The sequence below is a fragment of the Odocoileus virginianus genome, chromosome 15, assembly GCF_023699985.2.
Source record: "Odocoileus virginianus isolate 20LAN1187 ecotype Illinois chromosome 15, Ovbor_1.2, whole genome shotgun sequence".
NCBI lineage: Eukaryota > Metazoa > Chordata > Mammalia > Artiodactyla > Cervidae > Odocoileus > Odocoileus virginianus.
In genome coordinates this window covers 35017046-35039347 of record NC_069688.1, presented here as the reverse complement: position 1 = coordinate 35039347, position 22302 = coordinate 35017046, and the positions used below count along the sequence as shown (strand labels likewise).

The window sequence follows — 22302 nt, the reverse complement described above, 5'->3', positions numbered from 1 at the left end:
ATTCCAGTCTATCAAAACAACAGCAGCAACTACAACCGGAGTAACAATAAAATGAGCAGTTTCAGCTTGGTTTCCATTTTTAAAAAGACGGTGGTAATAACTTCTGGTCTGGTTCTCCAATCTCCGTTAGAACGTATTTCAAAGCGGGCAGAGAATTTTTTTTTTTTTTTATAGCTTCCTATAAGAGGGATACAATTTTCTTCCAGTTTTGAAGGTTTCAATACCTGTCTTAATAAAAACCATTCTAAAGTGCTTTCAAAACAAGCAGGAATAAGTGAGGCTAAATAAGCATTCTGTCCTGATAATTTAACAGGAGAGAATGTTCAGGAGTAATAAATATTACTAGTTTTTCTTAATATCTTAAATATTTCCCTTTATTACCCCTCCATTTGGCATAAGGAGTGCCAAATACAGAGAGCGTGGGGCTAATTTTCATTCACAAACACAAAATTTTCCTTCAAGGAGAAGTGTTTTCTTAATCGCTGATAATAAAAGGCATCTGTGCCCTGTTTCATCTTGCAGTTGAAGAGTGCGAAATTGTGACAAAAGCGCGTGCGCATACACGCGCGCGCGCACACACACACTCACACATACATACACGTGCACACACACAGACATTTCTGTCTTCTGTCATATGTTTGAATCCCATTAGAATTCTCATCGAGCCCCTCCAAAATTTAGCCACAAGCAGACATTTTACTTAAGGAAAAAATCTTTACATGGGCATCTTATACTATAAAACTTAAAAGGTCCCAACTGATGGGGGTGGGGATTGCCCAGAGCGCATACATTAGTCCATAAGGAAAGTGCTTTGATGTGTTTTGGCTATTGCAAGCCAAGTTCCTATTAATTATAGGTTGCTTTACCTTTCCACACATAATTTACCTTTATTAAATGTAAAATACATTTTATATTATGATTATACCAGAGCCAGGCTAGCTGACGATTCTCTTTTCTGCATTATGTGATGACAATAACTGCTATTACAAAACCTAACATACTGTTGGTGAGCATGATACCTAAAATGTGATCATCTCAGAAACACCTTTGAGCATAATTCCTAGGAGGGAAAAAAGTGAAATATTTTAACATCCTGCCATTTAACCTCATATACAATTCCTCTTGTTCACCTGTTTTACTGAGGTCAGTGGAATTTTTGTTTTCTATTTTACATAAAGCCAAATACCCCAATGTAATCATGATTCTACTCATTAACACAAATTTGAACTTTGTGTAGTTTGATTTTACTAACCAAGAAATACTCAAATTCTGGTGAGTTGATCCAGCTCCTCTTTAAAGCTCTATAATATACAGATTTTGAACAGAAATATCAGTTTGCAAAGAAACGTACCTTTTTTTCCCTTCAAGATTCATAGTGAGTACATGAACAATCTGTATCTGAAAACACTCAAATTTATTTTTGCACATTCCCAAAAGAACCAGTAAGATACACAGTATAGAAACAATTCCTTGCAGAAAATGTGATTTTAATTTTAAAAATCAAATCTGTGAACTAAACAAACCTTTGGTTTCAGTTTACTTTAATCAAAGGATAACGACTCAAAAATTATTTAACTCCCAATTGAACAGTTGACTTTTAAATTAAATAATCCAAGAAAAGTATATTCTGGCTGTGGCATATTTTAAAACATAATTAAATTAATATCAAAATAGAAAGTACAGCATTTTGTTTATTTTCATCATTATTAAGTTGGTGACCACTCAAATCATAGAGTGTGATGTGTAAACAGAAAAATTCAGCTGTCCATCTGTGAGGATTACACCTGCCATAAACATAGTAAGCTTACCACTGGAAAAGTATAACACTTCTCCACTTTCCACCCCCTTATTTTTGTATTAGTAATATAAATGTTCCTGCAGATAACACAATCACTTTAAGAAACACAAATTCTTCTACCAAAAAAAAAGTTAATTTGATAGATGCCAGTGCTCATCTATCATGGATATATTTCAAGTGCAGTAATTGCAATTAACTAACATAATTAAGGGTTGTATTTCAATTTCAAGAAAGCCAACCGTGTTGAAATGTGTGTGTGATTCAAAGATTGGTGATACTCAGCTTTCAAAAGCCACTGGGTTATACATCTCCCCTAAGCAGCCACGTCTATGGAATCAGTGTCATTTGTGCCAGGAACAGATAAAATAAAGATCACAGGATAAACACTGCCCATATAGCTTTACAGAGGAGGATGTGATAGCTCTGATCTCTTGTCTAGTTGCCCAGATTAAGGATTCAGGACGGGAGGAATCAGTCTTAGGAACAAATCATACTTTACATACAAGACACAGCCCTTCTTTTGTACAAACCACGTCAAGGCATGGTCCCTGCTGGGACCTAATCTATAACAACTTTTCGACCTCCTGCTTCTACAGCTTAATTATTTAGGATCAAATAGACAACTAGATACATTAACATGACCCTGGAAGCCAAACCCTGTTACTCTCTTCAAATATTCAACTGACCTTCCAAAGTAAATATTTCCCCCTGACCCTTCCACCACTCATTTTCTCTTAAATTGGTTGCTAATGCTTTGAAAAGTCTCCTGATATTTTGCAAGCGGCTTTAAAGTAAACAAACCCCGGACTGTATAATTTTAGTCTTATTGACTGGTGCTCTGATAGAAACTAAAGCACGCAAGAGGTCCCACAGATTGAACATTATGTTAATCACACTAACCTTTTTGGCTCAAAGTTAGAGATCTTTGTGGCAGGCTTACAAAATCTGCAGCTTCTATGTTAGCAGAGAGCTTTCTTTGTTTTGTGCCAAGAGGACCTACTTTGAAAGAATGAGGCAAGAGTGAGTGGAGAATATCAGCACCCTAAGCAGAATAAGGATTACTTTGATGCATGAAAATATAGGTCATGGCTATTTCCATGGCATAAGTACCTCTGGCTACATCACTTACACCCAGATCATTTTGGGAAAACTACCAGCAACAAGAAGTGCTTAAGTGGACAGCAAACACATCTTGTCTTAACAAGGTACTTTGGGTTCCATTTACAATCTGTTGAACTTAACATCACTCAACTATATTGCTTGCCTTAAAAAAATAATGTAAATGAGCTAGAAGTTGAACAGTTGCTTTGCCTGTTTTTTTTTTTTTTTTTTTTTTTTTTCAAGTTTAGGTGGTAGGGCACAGAAAAGCTAGAATGAATAGTGAAAGCCAGCAGTATTACTTTAGTATGTAGGGTGGGGAGAAGAACATAATTAGTTTTATAACATTAGTGGCCCATTCTAAAAGAATGCCTTTTTGAAGCAAACACAAACACACCCCATATGAATCCATTCCATTTTCATTGAATCGAAATGGTGGTAATGGGCAGAGTAATGCATTCACTCCAGTTGTAAACAGACATTTTCCTCCATGTGAGGACATAATCCCCGCTGACATTAATGGGAGTGACACGCAAGCAGGGAGGAGAGAATAGCCCCTTTTGTTCTCACTCACATTACCCTAGAGTCCATTTTACAAGTCCAACTTCAAACTGGTGGAAAACACATCCTGTGGATTGATAATGGAAAAATGAGATTAACCAAGTGAGCAAACAGCCTTCCTACTTTTTGTGATGTGGGAAGTTAAACAATGCAATGGAGAAGGATCCTGATTTTACCTTTTCTTTTCATTCTTTTGCCTCCATTACCCACTCTATTTAAGAACCTCTTCAAGCTTGTAAAATTCCCTTTCTTGGTTCATGTAAAAGAGTAATAAAACCATTATAGTTTTCCTTCGCCAAAAGGTACTTTAGAGACTAACCTTAATTTAGATCCAGACACTGCTAAGTCAAATACATCAGTGTTGGGAAAACGAATTAGAAGAGAGGTCATTTTTCTTACTAATTTTTAAAAAAGGTGTTGCAGATTGAAAATGCCTTAGGAATCATTCCTTAATGCTATGGCTACATTACAAAGTCATAATTCTCCCACTTTGACACTTGGGATTTCCTGTGGCTTATTTTTAGGAATCTACATTAGGAATTAATTTTTTACTTATTGGTGGTTCATATCAAGACTGAGATTCCCTTTACCAAAATAATACCCCCCCAAAAAAACCCCACAAATTTTCAAAATAACTATGCTCTAAAGATTCTCACCAGGTAGAGATAGCCCCCAAATAATGACTTAAGCTTTCAAAAATATCCTTCAAAAACTGTTTACACATAGTCAACATTATCTTCCTTACAGAAATAAGAAGTCTAGAATTCGTCCTTCAAGCTGCCCAATTCTTTATGTGCTCTATTTACATCTTTTCCCCTTAAATGAGGCAATGTGTTTGTTGATATGTTTTGATCCTAAGGGAAAACTGATAAGATCTCAAACTGGAGACTTCAGCCTTCATTCATAGATGAAAAAGAAAATGAAACTCTCTTTCCATTAGTAAAAACCTGTTAACTGAGTGAACACAAAACTAATGGAATGTAATGAAGTGAAAATTCTTTTTTCATATTACTTTTCAATCCATAACAGCTAAAAAGTTGAAATGCTAGTCAAATCTGGAAAACTGAAAGAAAACATATCTTCAGAGCTGGGCCTGTTACAATGAAGATGAGATATTAAAACCAAGATACTGATCTGATCTGTTCACTGAATCCAGTGAGATGGTTAGACCCAAAGATGTATACTAATGGTTTTATTCCCAAATAACCTACAGTGTGAGTAACTCTCTTGTCGTCTTTTTCTTTTTTAGATATAAGTTCCCCCAGAGGAATCTCTCAGATTGTGTCGGTGCATTTGTAACCCAGCAGCTCTGAGACAGTGCCATGCAGATTCTTCATTCATGAACAATTTATTCAATTCCAATTTCATAGGAAACCCATTTTGGAGGTACTCATCATTTTTCTCACTACGCAATATGAAAGACTGCCAACCATGCTTCGCCGCTTTTCAGATTCACTTGTCATGAACAAAATATGTGATTAAGTTCCATTTTCTGTAAAAAGAACTCTATTTGATCTCTCTACTTGGGAACATAAAAAGGTGAAAGGGTATCAGGTTTTAATTATTCCTTGCCTTTTTAATCTCCAACATCTGGAATACTTTGAACTGGATAGTACTGTCACATTTTTAAAGGCACTATTTTAATTTTTAGAGGAGTATTAGTGTTTTTCTACAGAATGCAACAATGTAAACCAACACTAATAGGTACATTATTATCCCTATGACTCAGTAGATGTTTAGTCTTCATAATTTAAACATGTTTGTAGTAGACCGAATTTTCCAAAGATGATTGCAAGGATATCCACAGTTTCTTCTTACAATATGACTTGGACACTCCCCTCAAGAAGGTAGAATCAAAAAGGTAGAATCCACCTGCTGCTCTTGAAACTGGGTGGGTTTTTGTGACTATTTTAACTAGTAGATGATGGCAGGAGCCACCCTCTGTGACTTCTGAGGCTAAGGCACCACGGAAGTCTTTAACTGTATGTAGGCAATCCAACTATCCTGAGACTTCCATGCTGTAAGGAAGCCTGAACTACCACATGCAAAGAGACTCCATGAAAAAGGCCTGAAATTACAGGAAGAGAGAGAGATGCCAAGGCAATTCCCAGATACTATACTCCCTTCCACCTCTGCTATTCTAGCTCCAGCCATTGACTGACTGTAACCACAAGAGAAACTCTGAGTAAGAGCTGGCCAGCTGAGAGTCTTGCCAGATCTCTGAGCCACAGAAACCATGAGAGATAATAAAATGATTGTTGTTCTCTCAAGCCACCAAGTTCTTCTGTGATGAGTTACACAGAATTAGATAAACAGAACAGTGATAAATAACTTTTAGAATTAGGTCTTATGATTTTAGAGCATTTTGAAGATTATGTGTGTGTGTGCACATGCTGTCATGACACTTTGCGACCCCATGGACTGTAGCCCGCCAGGCTCCTCTGTGCATGAGATTTTCAGCAAGAATACTTGAGTGGGTTGCCTTTCCTCCTCCAGGGTTGAACATTATATACAGGCAGAAGAATGTGTGTTTTTTGCTGTGTCAGTTAGTCTTTATTTTAAAATGAATATTACCATAGGGTAGACTTTGCCCTAAGTGAATCTGCAATCAATAGTCTTGGGACAGCCGAGGCATCTTTCTATCTCCTGTTCTGCATCCAATAGGAATGCATCCAAAGTAAGTGCTCTATAAATAACTGCTGTATAATTAAGTCGAATTTGTATGTTCCACAAAAAGATTTTATTCTAACTAAATATAGTAAAAATAATTTTCTATAATATATTGCAGTATTCATTGTCACATGGAAACAGAGTCAATCAAACATAAATTTAATTTTATCATGGTACCTTTAGGTCACATTGATTGTGAAGGTTACAGAGCTGTTTACTTCTATACTGACTGACCCAAGACTGCTGATCCTAATGGTGAAACTGCCTAGATTCACATATCACCTTTCAACCGGTGGCCCCAGTTGGGTTTCCATTTGTAATCTGGTTTCTTCCATGTTCTGGAGGAATAAATCATATATTCAATCTGAATAAATAGGAAAGGATTTAACTGGTTGGGGATGTATTTTTAAAATATTCTAGATATTTTTAGGTTTTCTAGGTTGCTTGAAACTGTTGAAAAATTGCCTAATAGAAAGAGCTTTGCTGTCTTAAGAATCATAGTCTCATACATTTGAACAAAATGTTAATGCTTATCTATTTACTTCAAGGTTCTACTGAAATTATTCTATAAGATCCTTCAGCCAATAGTTGTCAGCTTGAACATATTAAATTAGCAAAGATAATTAAGTATTCCATACTTTGAGTTTGATAACCTTAGTACTTCCAAAATTCCTCATACAGCATAAAATAATTCTCCTTATTATCTTCATTAGCTCCAAGGCCCAGCACCTATCCTACCAGATCCTTAGAGACTCTGGCTCCCTCAGTATGCCCAGCAGGGCTTGGTAATAAACCTCAGAAGTACTAGGAATGACATTTTATGGGGAAATCTGACCAATAATAGACAGGAGAAGAGAAAAAGCTGCTCTCTGTCTTTCTTAGCCTCAAGATATCATGCATGAGTAGCAACCCACCAAGTTTTTTGCTTTTGTTTTTGTTTTAGATAAACAAAGTATATGGGCCTAGGAACCAAGTTGTGAAAACAGGAGATACTGTAATTAGTGCCTGTCACCATCATTCTTGAGCTTCCTCAGTGGCTCAACAGGTAAAGAATTCACCTGTGATGCAGGAGATGTGAATTTGATCCCTGGATTGGGAAGATCCCCTGGAGGAGGACATGGCGACCCACTCCAGTAGTCTTGCTGGGAAAATCCCATGGACAGAGGAGCCTGGTGGGCTGTGGCCCATGGGGTTGCAAAGAGTCAGACACAACTGAGCACACCATCATTCTCAGAGACCCACTTATGCAACAGGTGCAGCCCATTCCTGTAGTTAGGGGTCCAGCTTCCAGGAAGGATACTTCCACAAAAGGACATAGCGATGGCTATATTGATGCAGCAGTTGAAACTACCACCTGGCCATTATTTTTACATGTCACACCTATAAATCAGTAGACAAAGACAGGAAATTCTGTATTGACTGAGATGATAAATTCTGATTAACATGAAGAAACAGGTTGTTATTGCACAATGAGAGGGGCTTCCCAGGTAGCGCAGTGGTCAAGAATCTCCCTGCCAGTACAGGAGACACAAGAGATGGTTAGATCCTGGGTTGGGAAGATCCCCTGGAGTAGGAAATGGCAACCTGCTCCAGTATTCTTGCCTGGAATGTTCCATGAACAGAGGAGCCTGGCGGGATACAGTACATGAGGTCACAAGAGTCAGATATGACTGAGCACACGCAGGCATGCATGCACAACTACACAATGGAGAACAAATTGTGTCTGAAGCCAAGAATATTCACTAAGGAAACTCATTTCTATACCCAGTGATAACTGCTAATAGTCACTGAAAACCCCTGAAGAGGAAGGTTTGTGCTACTCTGCTGCTGCTGCTAGGTCACTTCAGTCGTGTCCGACTCTGTGTGACCCCATAGATGGCAGCCCACCAGGCTCCTCCGTCCCTGGGATTCTCCAGGCAGGAATACTGGAATGGACCTGGCAAGCAAATCAAGACAGTCAAAATATTGGCAGAAACTAAGAAATAACAGGAAGAATACTGAAGGGGGATGACAAGAAATATGAGATTCCCAGGTCCAGCTCTAGCAGAGAAGGGTTGTGGCTCAGTGGGCTAATCTTTCGTAGGTCTTTTTAAGAGATTGACACAAGTCAGTCTGATTTTCCTAGAATGTTCTTGCACCTCTCATCTTAAGAAAAAGTGAGAACATCTACTTCTTATATGAAATATGGAAGTAATAAAGTGTGAAAATGCATCTGAGTGGCTTATGTACTAAATTATGTACAGTAGTGGATTATGGTGGAATCAGTGTTGCCACATTTTTACTTTGAATAGCCTGGGCCTCCAATATGTGCTCAATGGAGAACCTGCATCACCATCAATTGTTTTATCTCCTAAGATTTCCAGTTCTCTCCTCTTCCCCCTGGGTCTGGACTTCAACAGAGTTTCATGGTATTATCCACTTAGCTCCAGAGCCCAAGGTCAAAGCAACCAGATCTATGGAGTCTCTGGCTTTCTCTGTGTCTGCCTGGAGGTCTTGGTAAATTCAATTCGGAAATTCAGGGCACTTGGTGGCTCAGATGGTAAAGTGTCTGCCTACAATGTGGGAGACCCGGGTTCGACCCCTGGGTTGGGAAGATTCTCTGGAGAAGGCAATGGCAACCCACTCCACTACTCTTGCCTGGAAAATCCCATGGACAGAGGAGCCTGGTAGGCTACAATCCATGGGGTCACAAAGAGTCGGACATGACTGAGTGACTTCACTTTCTCTTTAATAGTTTTGTAGAACAGTTTTTAATTCAATACAGATAAGACATGGAAAGGAGCTACAGGTAAGTTTATCTTTCTCTCCCCTACTGATTGTCTTATGTAGCTCTCTAAAGACATCTCATATGACTGACTGTTTTTCTTGTGAGACTCTGGATCACTTGGTAAGCTTTCCCTCTTTCCCTGCCTCTCTTCTTTTTGTCCATCACTCTTGTTGCCTAGAGATTACATCACTTAATAAAATATTAGCATATATTCTAGAGACTTATGCTAAGACAATTGCTCATCTCTGAATAAATTCTAAGCTGCCAGTGTTCTTAGTATGAGGTGCATAGATTTGCTCTATCACGTCCCTCATTCTAGAGAATACCCATTTAGGAATTAAATCTCAAATCATAAAAACTTTAGTTATCTATCTCACAATCATCTCTTATACAGCTTTGGAAAAATGAAGCTCCCAATGAATTATCATATATGCTAACATATTTCTATTCATCACAATTTGCAAATTTATCATAGTTGACTCTCATGTTAAGTTTTATCCACCATTCTAGTTTGTTAAGTCCCTTTAGAACTTTATCTTCTAAAACTTTAAGTTCCTCTCCCAAACAATGTAAACCAAATATGCAAAAAATGTGCAGACACACAAGCTGACTTTCTTAGCCAAATCATTAACAAAACCTTGAACAAGACAAAACTGAATACAGTCTCCTGTGGCATGCTACTATAGACTACTTACAGATTGCTATTGACTGTTGTTAAGCTGCACCTATTTTATATCCTGCAACTTTACTGTATTCGTTGATTAGCTCTAGTAATTTTCAGAAATCTCTTGCATTCCTATACACTAACAATGAGAAAACAGAAAGAGAAATTAGGGAAACAATACCATTCACCATTGCAACAAAAAGAATAAAATACTTAGGAGTATATCTACCTAAAGAAACAAAAGACCTATACATAGAAAACTATAAAACACTGATGAAAGAAATAAAAGAGGACACAAACAGATGGAGAAATATACCATGTTCATGGATTGGAAGAATCAATATTGTCAAAATGGCTATACTACCCAAAGCAATCTATAGATTCAATGCAATCCCTATCAAACTACCAACAGTATTTTTCACAGAACTAGAACAAATAATTTCACAATTTGTATGGAAATACAAAAAACCTTGAATAGCCAAAGTAACCTTGAGAAAGAAGAATGGAACTGGAGGAATCAATCTGCCTGACTTCAGACTATACTACAAAGCCACAGTCATCAAGACAGTATGGTACTGGCACAAAGACAGAAATATAGATCAATGGAACAGAATAGAAAGCCCAGAGATAAATCCACGAACCTATGGTCACCTTATCTTCGACAAAGGAGGCAAGGATATACAATGGAAAAAAGACAGCCTCTTTAACAAGTGGTGCTGGGAAAACTGGTCAACCACCTGTAAAAGAATGAAACTAGAACACTTTCTAACACCATACACAAAAATAAACTCAAAATGGATTAAAGATCTAAATGTAAGACCAGAAACTATCAAACTCCTAGAGGAGAACATAGGCAAAACACTCTCCGACATAAATCACAGCAGGATCCTCTATGACCCACATCCCAGAATTTTAGAAACAAAAGCAAAAATAAACAAATGGGACCTAATGAAACTTAAAAGCTTTTGCACAACAAAAGGAAACTATAAGCAAGGTGAAAAGACAGCCCTCAGATTGGGAGAAAATAATAGCAAACGAAGCAACAGACAAAGGCTTAATCTCAAAAATATACAAGCAACTCCTCCAGCTCAACTCCAGAAAAATAAATGACCCAATCAAAAAATGGGCCAAAGAACTCAACAGACATTTCTCCAAGGAAGACATACAGATGGCAAAAAAACACATGAAAAGATGCTCAACATCACTCATTATCAGAGAAATGCAAATCAAAACTACAATGAGGTACCATTACATGCCAGTCAGGATGGCTGCTATCCAAAAGTCTACAAGCAATAAATGCTGGAGAGGGTGTGGAGAAAAGGGAACCCTCTTACACTGTTGGTGGGAATGCAAATTAGTACAGCCACTATGGAAAACAGTGTGGAGATTTCTTAAAAAGCTGGAAATAGAACTGCCATATGACCCAGCAATCCCACTTCTGGGCATACACACCGAGGAAACCAGATCTGACAGAGACACGTGCACCCCAATGTTCATCGCAGCACTGTTTATAATAGCCAGGACATGGAAGCAACCTAGATGCCCATCAGCAGACGAATGGATGAGGAAACTCTTGTCTGTTTTATCTTTGCGGATTCTTCCTTTATAGTTGCTTCCATGTCACAGTCTATATCTTTAAAAAAATGCTTTTATTAACTTTTCAATATAGAAAAGCACTTGAGAATTCAATTAAGACTGATGATGTTCTTTTAAAGCCAAATGAATCCCTCTGGAAAACTTGGAGAATAATAAAAAAGTCTCTGATCAATTTAATAGTGCATTTCAAATGCCTTAAGATGTACATAACTCTTGGTTCAGTAATTCTACTTCTAAAAATTTGTCCTAAAGAAATAACCATAAAAGTGTGTGAAACATACATGTGCAGATTTTTATAGAAGCAAAAATTAAAATAATTTTAGATACTAAACTTTGATACAACAGTAGAGGCTCAGTGAAATGAAGTAAGCAAATCTTGGAGTTGGAATAAAATTTACTCACTAAAAATAGTTCTAAGGCTATTTAATGATGTGGAAAAATATTTGTATTAAGTGAACAATTAGCCAGATATATTTCTGCTACCTTTTCACTAGAACTTTTTGAGTGGAAGCAACAGAAATCTTTGATTATTATGAGATCAAAGAGTTAAATTTATCATTCTATGGGCTAAATATAGCATCCTGCTTATACCAATGTCTCCTGTCCACAGAAGTGCTGAATCAGCTACAATTACTACATGTGTTGCATACATAAACACATAGCACACACAGTGGGAAATTGACAACAAAATAAGAACTTGGACTAATCCAGAATCATCACCACAATCATGATACTAAACATTTTCTGCCCTGATTTTCAAAAGAAACAGTGTCAAAAGTGAGGAGAACTTTTGCCTGTGGGCCCAGTTGTTTCTGTGGCCTAAGTTTCTGCTGGCCCTGCCAGCACTGAGGCATGGAGACTGAATAGTTTGAGGTTTTTGTTTTTTTTTTTTTTGAGGTTGGTTACATGAAGATTATTTAAGGGTACTTTGTGGTTTGTGTAAAGTTGCTCAAAATTAATACATTAATTACCACACTGGAAAGAGTTCTGTTTTGGATAGACAGACCTGCACCAAGAAGCAGCCAAATAGCAACATTAGTAGCACCTATAGAACATGGGGCTGCCATGCAATGAACTAGAGGTAATGAGCTGTTCACCTCTTCAGAGAGCTGTGTTCTCTGTCTCCCGTGCACACATACAAATAAATAGTGGTGGGGAATTTTTCACATATTAAAGTATGGGGAAGTCATTTGGTTTTATACATGATTTATCTTGAATTTTAGGCTGAAAATGAAAGTGAAAGTGTAGGTCACTCAGTCGTGTCCAACTCTTTGTGATGCCATGGACAGTGGCCTGCCACTCTCCTTGTCCATGGGATTCTCCAGCATGAATACTGGATTGGGTTGCCATTTCCTTCTTTAGAGGATCTTCCCAACCCAGCGATCAAATTCAGGTCTTCCACATTGCAGACAGATTCTTTACCACCTGACCTATCAAGGAAGCCCTATTACCTAATTTATCTTTGAAGATTCTTCCTTTATAGTATGCTTCCATGTCAGTTTATATCTTTAAAAATATAAATTGTATGCCTTTTCATTGCCTATTAAACATGCATTGTACATATGCTTTAACTATTAAAAAATTATGCATTTTTTTCTTTATTTTTTTCAAACTTATTTATTTTAATTGGAGACTAATTACTTTACAATATTGTAGTGGGTTTTGTCATACGTTGACATGAATCAGCCATGGTGTACTTGTGTTCCCCATCCTGAGCCCCCCTTCCACCTCCCTCCCCATCCCATCCCTCTGGGTCATCCCAGTGCACCAGCCCTGATAAATAATGCATTTAAAAAGTCAAAATGGGGTAACAGTGGTTCAGGTATTCAAAATAGAGCTGGGGTGCCATTGAGGATATGGTTTCAGACATGTTCCTATATTACTGAGAACTTGAATCTTCTGAACTGTATCAGACTCAAGGATACCACCAGCTGTTCTCAAAATAGAATCTGCCGGTTGTCAGCTGCAATGCTATAGTCTTAAGGTTCCCCCTATAACGATGCAACCATTTCAAACCCCAATCAATCCTTACTTAACAAGCACCCTTACTTTTTGCTAGCTCCAATCCTAATCATGACAAACAATTTATATGATTTTGTGAGTTTTGCCTTTATGTCATTGTTGTTTAGTCGCTACGTCATGTTTGACTCTTTTGAAGTCCCATGGACTGTAGGCTGCAAGGCTCTTCTTTCCATGGAATTTTCCAAGCAAGAATACTGGAGTGAGTTGCCATTTCCTTCTCCAGGGGATCTTGCCAACCCAGGGACTGATCAGCATATCCTGAATTTACAGACATCTCTTTTCCACTGAGTCACCAAGGAAGCCCCTACTTTGTAGTCCTATGGTCTACAGTTCAAGTACTTCTTGAAGCCATGCCTCCCAGTCTATAGTCCTCAGTTCAATTATTCGGTCATGTCTGACTTTGCAACCCCAGGGACTGCAGCACGCCAGGCTTCCCTATCCATCACCAACTCCCAAAGTTTGTTCAAACTCATGTCCATTGAGTCAGTGATGCCATCTGATGAGATGCCAACCATCTCATCCTCTGTCATCCCCTCCTCCTCATGCCTTCAATCTTTCCCAGCATCAGGGTCTTTTCAAATGAGTCAGTTCTTCGCATCAGGTGGCCAAATTATTGGAGTTTCAGCTTCAGCATCAGTCTTTCCAATGAATATTCAGGACTAATTTCCTTTAGGATTGACTTGTTTAGGATAGTCCTCAGTTTGGCTCAAATAAAACACTTTTCTATTCCTATTATAAATTGGTTTACTGAATATTATCCATCGACAATAGAGAGACACACACACAGAAACAGAGATAGACAGGAAATAGAACATGTTGGAGTGTTTTTAAGGAGAGTGCCTGTTTTTAAAATAATTTCCATCCTCTTAGAGCTCAAAGCTGAGTCACAGTGCAATGAACTGTTTTGATGAGTCACTATATACTTCAACTGGGAATGCAATGACATGCCACTCCAGTACTCTTGCCTGGAAAATCCCTTGGACAGAGGAGCCTGGTGGGCTGCAGTCCATGAAATCGCAGAGTCAGACATGACTGAGCGACTTCACTTTCACTTTTCACTTCCATGCATTGGAGAAGGAAACGGCAACCCACTCCAGTGTTCTTGCCTGGAGAATCCCAGGGACAGGGGAGCCTGGTGGGCTGCTGTCTATGGGGTTGCACAGAGTCGGACACAACTGAAGTGACTTAGCAGCAGCATATACTTCCACTGTATGCCTGTATTCATACAGCATCCCACAACTTTCCCTTTCTGGACCACTTTCCTCTTGTAATGCATTCTGACCTTGTTTTCAGGCATTCTGATTCTGGCACACACCATCAGTTCAGTTCAGTTCAGTTGCTCAGTCGTGTCCGAATCTTTGTGACCCGTGAACTGCAGCACACCAGGCCTCCCTGCCCATCACCAACTCCCGGAGTTTACTCAAACTCGTGTCCACTGAGTCAGTGATGCCATCCATCCATCTCATCCTCTGTCATTCCCTTCTCCTCCTGCCTTCAATCTTTCCCAATATCAGGGTCTTTTCCAGTGAGTCAGTTCTTTGTATCAGGTGGCCAAAGTATTAGAGTTTCAGCTTCAGCATCAGTCCTTCTAATGAATATTCAGGAATGATCTCCTTTAGGATGGACTGGTTGGATCTCCTTGCTGTCCTAGGGACTCTCAAGAGTCTTCTCCATCGCCACAGTTCAAAAGCATCAATTCTTCAGTGCTCAGCTTTCTTTATAGCACACATCATAGTAAAAACCAAAATAAATGCTCAACTCACTGGTATTAAATTACAATGACTAGCAAAAGTTTGTATTTGTGTTTTTCTTTTTTTGTATTTTTATTGATATATACAAGTACACAAATAAAAAAAGTACAGCTATGTGCTTTCCCCCCCCCAAATTGGCACCCTATATATAATGACAATTCAGATCAAGAAATAGTATATTGCCACATTAGAAATTCCCCACTTATCCACTTCCAGTAATTAATCTATCTCCACAAAGAGTAAACACTTTCCTGACTTCTAACATCCATGATTATTCTGACTTACTTTTAAACTTTATATACATGAAACCATAGATTATATTCTCTTTTCATGTCTAGCTCCTTTCACTGGGCATTATGTTGGTAAGATTCACCAATATTGAAGTAGTTACAGTTGATTCATTCTCATTGCTATATTTTCTATTGTGGAATAAACCAATTCTACCGATAACTATATAAGTAGTTTTCATTTGGTGCTCTTACAAGTAGTAGTGCTATTGTAACATCTTAGTTCTGTGAGCATATGTAAACATTTCTGTTGGTTGTACATCTACTAAAGCAACTGAGTATCAAAGACTAGGCATATGTTTAGCTTAAGTAAACACTGGACTGGCAAAGTTTATGATATTACTTTCTCTGTTGTATTTACATTTTAATATGAGTTAAGACATCTTAAGCCACAAAAGTAAATCTCTAATTGTGGAATTAAACTGCCAAGGAGATATTTTGAGTGCCAAGAAAACTTTCTGAATTACATGGGGACCATCCAAAGCCACCTAAACTTTGCCTACAACTGATTTTCATGTTGGGGCAAACAGAGATCATAAAAATATTTTTGCTAGTTTATACTAATAAAAAATTGTTTCCCTTCTGAAATCAATTATACAATTCTTAGAAGGCCTTAACCAGATTTGTCACAAGTCGAATAGAGTAGACATTTCTGGTAAAATTGTTTGAAATCTATATTATTTTTTACTTAAGACATAGCTTTTGTTTAAAATTAGAGAAAAATATCTAAGTTAATATAATACTAAAGAAACATTAGTGCTTCAGAACAAAAAACTTCTCTGAAGCGACAAAATATTTAGGAGAAAATTTTGAATCACAAAGAAGGTTTTCAAACTGTTTTATATGTTTTATAAGGAAACCTTTAATTCTTGAAGTGAATAGTACAAAGATACTTGATAAACCAGGGCTCTTGTAATTCAGAAAACGTTTTGTTCAGCAGAAGGTTAAAAATCGAAACAGAAATGGAAAGTGGATATACACGGATGTACTTATACAATACGTTTGGAAATGTATCTTTACAATAGTTTTGGAAAAGACCCTGATAACGGGGAAGATTGAAGACAAAAGGAGAGGGAGGTGGCAGATGATGAGATTGTTAAGTTGCATCACTGACGCTATGGACGTGAATTTGAGCAAACTCCTGGAGATGGTGAAGGACAGAGGAGCCCGGTGCACGGTCCATAGGGTCACATAACTTAGCAACTGAACAACAATTTTTACAATAAGAATAGAGCTTCTCAAGATTATACGTTCTGACGTTCATTTGTTTGTGCCTCTCATATGAACAATGTGTTGTTGTTTTTAGTCGCTCAGTTGTGCCTGACTCTTTTCAACTCCATAGACTATAGCCCACCTCCTGTGTCCATGTGATTTCCCAGGAAAAATACTGGAGTGGGTTGCCATTTCCTTCTCCAAGAGATCTTCCCGACTCAGGGATCAAATCCACATCTCCTGCATTGCAGGAGGATTCTTTACCATTGGGCCACACCCAGGAAGCCCCAAAGAGAGTGATATATTCAAATTGGTCTCAGTCTGCTCCAAGCAAAGGATTATGAGTTCCTAAAGGGTAAAGGTCTTGATCCCTGTCTCCTGTACAATGTCACAAACCTCCATCCATAGTTCATCAGACACTCTATCAGATCTAATCCCTTAAATCTATTTCTCACTTCCACTGTATAGTCATAAGGGATTTGATTTAGGTCATACCTGAATGGTCTAGTGGTTTTCCCTACTTTCTTCAATTTAAGTCTGAATTTCGCAATAAAGAGTTCATGATCTGAGCCACAGTCAGCTCCCGGTCTTGTTTTTGCTCACTGTATAGAGCTTGATCTTTGGCTGCAAAGAATATAATCAACCTGATTTCAGTGTTGACCATCTGGTGATGTCCATGTGTAGGGTCCTCTCTTATGTTGTTGGAAGAGGGTGTTTGCTATGTCCAGTGTGTTCTCTTGGCAAAACTCTATTAGCCTTTGCCCTGCTTCATTCTGTACTCCAAGGCCAAATTTGTCTGTTACTCCAGGTGTTTCTTGGCTTCCTACTTTTGCATTCCAGTCTCCTATAATGAAAAGGATGCCTTTTTTGGGTGTTCATTCTAAAAGGTCTTGTAGGTCTTCATAGAACCATTCGGCATAGGCTTGGATTGCCGTGATATTGAATGATTTGCCTTGGAAACGAACAGAGATCATTCTGTTGTTTTTGAGATTGCATCCAAGTACTGCATTTCAGACTTTTGTTGACCATGATGGCTACTCCATTTCTCTAAGGGATTCCTGCCCACAGTAGTAGTAGATACAATGTTCATCTGAGTTAAACTCACCCATTCCAGTCCATTTTAGTTCGCTGATTCCTAGAATGTCAACATTCACTCTTGCCATCTCCTGTTTGACCACTTCCAATTTGCCTTGATTCATGGACCTAACATTCCAGGTTCCTATTCGATATTGCTGTTTACAACATCAGACCTTGCTTCTATCACCAGTCACATCCACAACTGGGTATTGTTTTTGCTTTGGCTCTATCCCCTCATTCTTTCTGGAGTTATTTCTCCACTGAGCTCCAGTATCATATTGGGCACCTACCGACCTGGGGAGTTCCTCTTTCAGCATCCTCTCATTTTGCCTTTTCGTACTGTTCATGGGGTTCTCAAGGCAAGAATACTGAAGTGGTTTGCCATTCCCTTCTCCAGTGGATCACATTCTGTGAAAAGAAGAGAAGCAAAAAGCAAAGGAGAAAAGGAAAGATATTCCCACTTGAATGCAGAGTTACAAAAAATAGCAAGGAGAGGTAAGAAAATCTTCCTCAGCAGTCAATGCAAAGAAATAGAGGAAAACAACAGAATGGGAAAGACTAGAAATCTCTTCAAGAAAATTAGAGATACCAAGGGAACATTTCATGCGAAGATGGGTTCAATAAAGGACAGAAGTGGTATGGACCTAACAGAAGCAGAAGATATTAAGAAGAGGTGGCAAGAATACACAGAAGGACTGTACAAAAAAGATCTTCATGATCCAGATAATCACGATGGTGTGATCACTCACCTAGAATCAGACATTCTGGAATGTGAAGTCAGGTGGGCCTTAGAAAGCATCACTACGAACAAAGCTAGTGGAGGTGATGGAATTCCAGTTGAGCTATTTCAAATCCTGAAAGATGATGCTGTGAAAGTGTTGCATTCAATATGCCAGCAAATTTGGAAAACTCAGCAGTGGCCATAGGACTGGAAAAGGTCAGTTTTCATTCCAATCCCAAAGAAAGGCAATGCCAAAGAATAATCAAACTACCGCACAAAACAATTGCACTCATCTCACATGCTAGTAAAGTAATGCTCAAAATTCTCCAAGCTAGGCTTCAGCAATACGTGAACTATGAACTTGCAGATGTTCAAGCTGGTTTTAGAAAAGGCAGAGGAACCAGAGATCAAATTGCCAACATCTGCTGGATCATTGAAAAAGCAAGAGAGTTCCAGAAAAACATCTATTTCTGCTTTATTGACTATGCCAAAGCCTTTGACTATGTGGATCACAATAAACTGTGGAAAATTCTGAAAGAGATGGGAATACCAGACCACCTGGCCCACCTCTTGAGAAGCCTATATGGTCCAATACTTTGGCCATCTCATGCCAAGAGTTGACTGGTTGGAAAAGACCCTAATGCTGGGAGGGATTGGGGGCAGGAGGAGAAGGGGACGACAGAGGATGAGATGGCTGGATGGCATCACCAACTCGATAGACATGAGTTTTAGTAAACTCCGGGAGTTGGTGATGGACAGGGAGGCCTGGCGTGCTGCGATTCATGGGGTCGCAAAGAGTCAGAAACAACTGAGCGACTGAACTGAAAGGGTAAAGGATGTCTTAATCCTCTTTTTATCCAGTGACCTAGCCCAGTGCCTTCCTATCTATTTGATAAACTGAGTCTTTTAAAGTAGTCTACACATCAGACTCTCTGACAATACTATCCTTCACATATGGTACAGATTACATGTAATTATTCCCTGTTAATTAGATGGAACAAGTTTGAGCTTCAGTGATAAAACTGAATTTGGAACTATTAATTCATGAGCATATAAATTGTCTAGGCCTCATGTTTCTTACATGATATTGGGATAATAACAGTTATTTCAAGAGTTGTGCAGAGGAAATGTGATCATATAGATAAATTGCTCAGTGATAGTAATGTAGAGAGCAGAAATTCAGTATTAATTCCATTTACTTTAAAACACTGAAATTCTAGTAGGTAATTTTCCTCTTGCTCAAAAAAAAAAAAATCTTTACATTTAAGGAATCTTAGAGTCAAATGAGAAAGAGAGTCTAGAAAAAAAGAAAAAGGAGAGGAAAGACAGATGACATTATTTATAAGGAGGAATAAGACTCTTGATTTGGTTTTCCCATACTCAGTTGTAAAATTAAATAAAGATCCTAAATTATGTTCCTTCTTTCACTTACACAGCCCAATTGTAAATGGAAAATAGCTAGTTATAAAGTAAAGAACATGAACCGTGAAGTTTGAGAGGTCTAGCATTTACTATATTGATTACATATGGGTAATTGGATTAACTTCTCCAAACCTTAGTTTCTGTTTGTAAAATGGAAATAAAATGACTCAGGGTTATCAGCATTAAATGAGATGACATACAAAATACTCTTAAAGCGTCTGTCTCACAAGATATTAAACAAAATTAGTTCTCCTCTTTTATCTTTTTTTTCTTTCTCCTTTGCCTTTACCAGCTAATGACTCAGAGCTCTCCCAAGGAAAAGAAAATGGAAACAAATCAAAAGGTATTGTGCTAATTGAATGGTTATCCCTACCCCCCTAAATCACACTGTAGATATTAAGTCACACATAGATTTTAAAAAATAAAGGAAAAAAGTATAGGGTATAATTTTTGCCAACCTTCCTCTAAGTAAAACTTCTCTAATGCTGCTGACTTAACATTTACTTGCATATTTTGCCTATGAATATCATAGATTCAAACATGAGGCACCAATATTATTTTTTCCTGGTCATAATAGCACTTTCCATTTTGGGGGAGGGGGGAGGAGGAAGGAGAAATGTTTTCATAACCATGAGGGTAGGATTGAAGTGGCTGTCTTCCCAAAGACTTCACCTGGCTGATCACAATGATGGGTTAGCAGTGGCTTTTGATCAAAGCCAGACAAGTTAGAGCTCTTGGGATTTTGCCCAAAAGATGCAGGTCTCAGTCTCTTTGGAGGGCAAAACTGGGAAAAATAGTATTTTTAGACCTTCCCTATTTATCTTTTTTTTCCTTCTTCCTTTCCTTCTCTCCTTCTTTCCTTTATTCCTTTTCTCCCTTCTTCCCTCCCTTTCTTCTTTCCTTTTTCCCTTCCTTTTGACAAATGTTGAGATATAATCAAAATACATCAAACTGCACATATTTATAGTATATAATTTGATCCTTTTTGAAATATGTACCCACCTGGAAAATCACCCCCACAATCATTATATCAAATATTTACTGCATTACTTTTCAAAACAGAATCCTGAAATTGGGAGGAAATTTTGCCAGTGACCCTAAGACCGATATAGGCTCTGCCTGCATTTTGATCAGATGAGTCAATAAATCTTTATACCTTAGCTGGATCAAGTTGGGTTACCATCATTTACTACTAAGACTCATCAATAAATGCCCTGATTACCAGCTCATCCAGAAAGCTTTTTGAAGTCATTTTATAAGCAAAACTCAAATCAATTTTCACATTCCTATTCATGCTAAGTAAAATGTACAACAAAATTAATCACAAGTGCTCATCAATGTTTGATGAATTAGAAGCAATTCAGAAACCATTTGCTAATTTTTCTTTCAGTGTGAAAAGGATTCATAAAGTTACTTAGAAGATTTAATTCATATTTCATTTTTCTGTTCCTCATCAGAATTATGGTGCTGGAGAAGGCTCTAGAGAGTCCCTTGGACAGTCAATCTTAAAGGACATCAACCCTGAATTTTCACTGGAGGATTGATACTGAAGCTGAAGCTTCAATACTTTGGCCACCTGATGCGAAGAGCCAACTCATTGGAAAAGATCCCGAGGCTGGGAAAGATTGAAGGCAGGAGGAGAAGTGGATGACAGAGGATGATATGGTAGGATGGCATCACCAACTCAATGGATATGAGTTTGAGCGAACTCCTGGAGATAGTACAGGACAGGGAAGCCTGGCGTGCTGTAGTCCATGGGGTCTCAAAGAGTCGGACACAACTTACTGACTGAACAACAACAACATCAGTTTCAGTAAACTATGACACTGTTTAAAAACCCACCGTGCTGAAAGATACTAAAAGATATAAATTGTCTAAATATTCTTGCTATAAGATATGAAATAGCAAATTTCCCTGTTGGGGTCATTGGATCCCCAAAAGTAGAAGTCTGCCTGAGCCATACATGTGAAAGGGAAAGGCTGTAAGAAATTATAAGAAGCATATTGCCTCCTCCCCCAATCTTAATATTTCTAAAACATGGTAATCTTATTTTGGGTAAGAACTAAATTGGAAGAAATGAAATAATAAGAAAAATTTTGTTAGAAATACTCTTATGAAAATATGTTCTTAAGTATCTCACCTTAGTGTTTGATTAGTCTAAACCTGCTAAAACATCCTAGTATTGGGATTTTAGGAACTAAGAATGTAATTTTTAAAAGTATATACTAGGGGAAAAAAGAATATCCAATGAAAATTTGAGGGATTCTAGATTCTAGAAACATTGTTCTCTTTTTAAAAATGACCTTGGTCATTGTAAGCTAGATTTAATTCAATGTATGCCTAACAGACATTTGAACATTTGAACTCTTTCCTGGCATGGTTGTTGATCTCACTTGGGAAAATACATTCTTACTGGTTGAATTCATAATATCTTAAATAAAGAGAATAAGGAAGTGGATTCAGAAATAATAATTTAAATTATCTTATATAACTCAATGTGTAAAAACAACTATCAGTTTCACAAAAGAAGCTAAAGCTTAGCTAACTTTGTGTATTAGTCAACCCTTGAGCCCTACTCAGCCTCCAGCAACACTCTGTAAAGCTCTACCTTATATTATCTTCCCTGGAATATAGAAACACATTTGCTAAGAAAGGA

At 37.9% G+C, this 22302-nt stretch overlaps 1 long non-coding RNA gene across 1 annotated transcript in view; it reads left to right on the top strand.

The window, feature by feature from the left end:
* LOC139038397 (uncharacterized) overlaps positions 1–21989 on the top strand; it is a 41602-nt gene extending 19613 nt beyond the window's left edge. The window contains exons 2-4 of the long non-coding RNA XR_011491361.1: positions 4707–4843; positions 19939–19989; positions 21104–21989. This is a non-coding gene — a long non-coding RNA (uncharacterized lncRNA). The remainder of the gene's footprint in view (positions 1–4706; positions 4844–19938; positions 19990–21103) is intronic.
* The last annotated feature ends 313 nt before the right edge of the window (positions 21990–22302 follow it).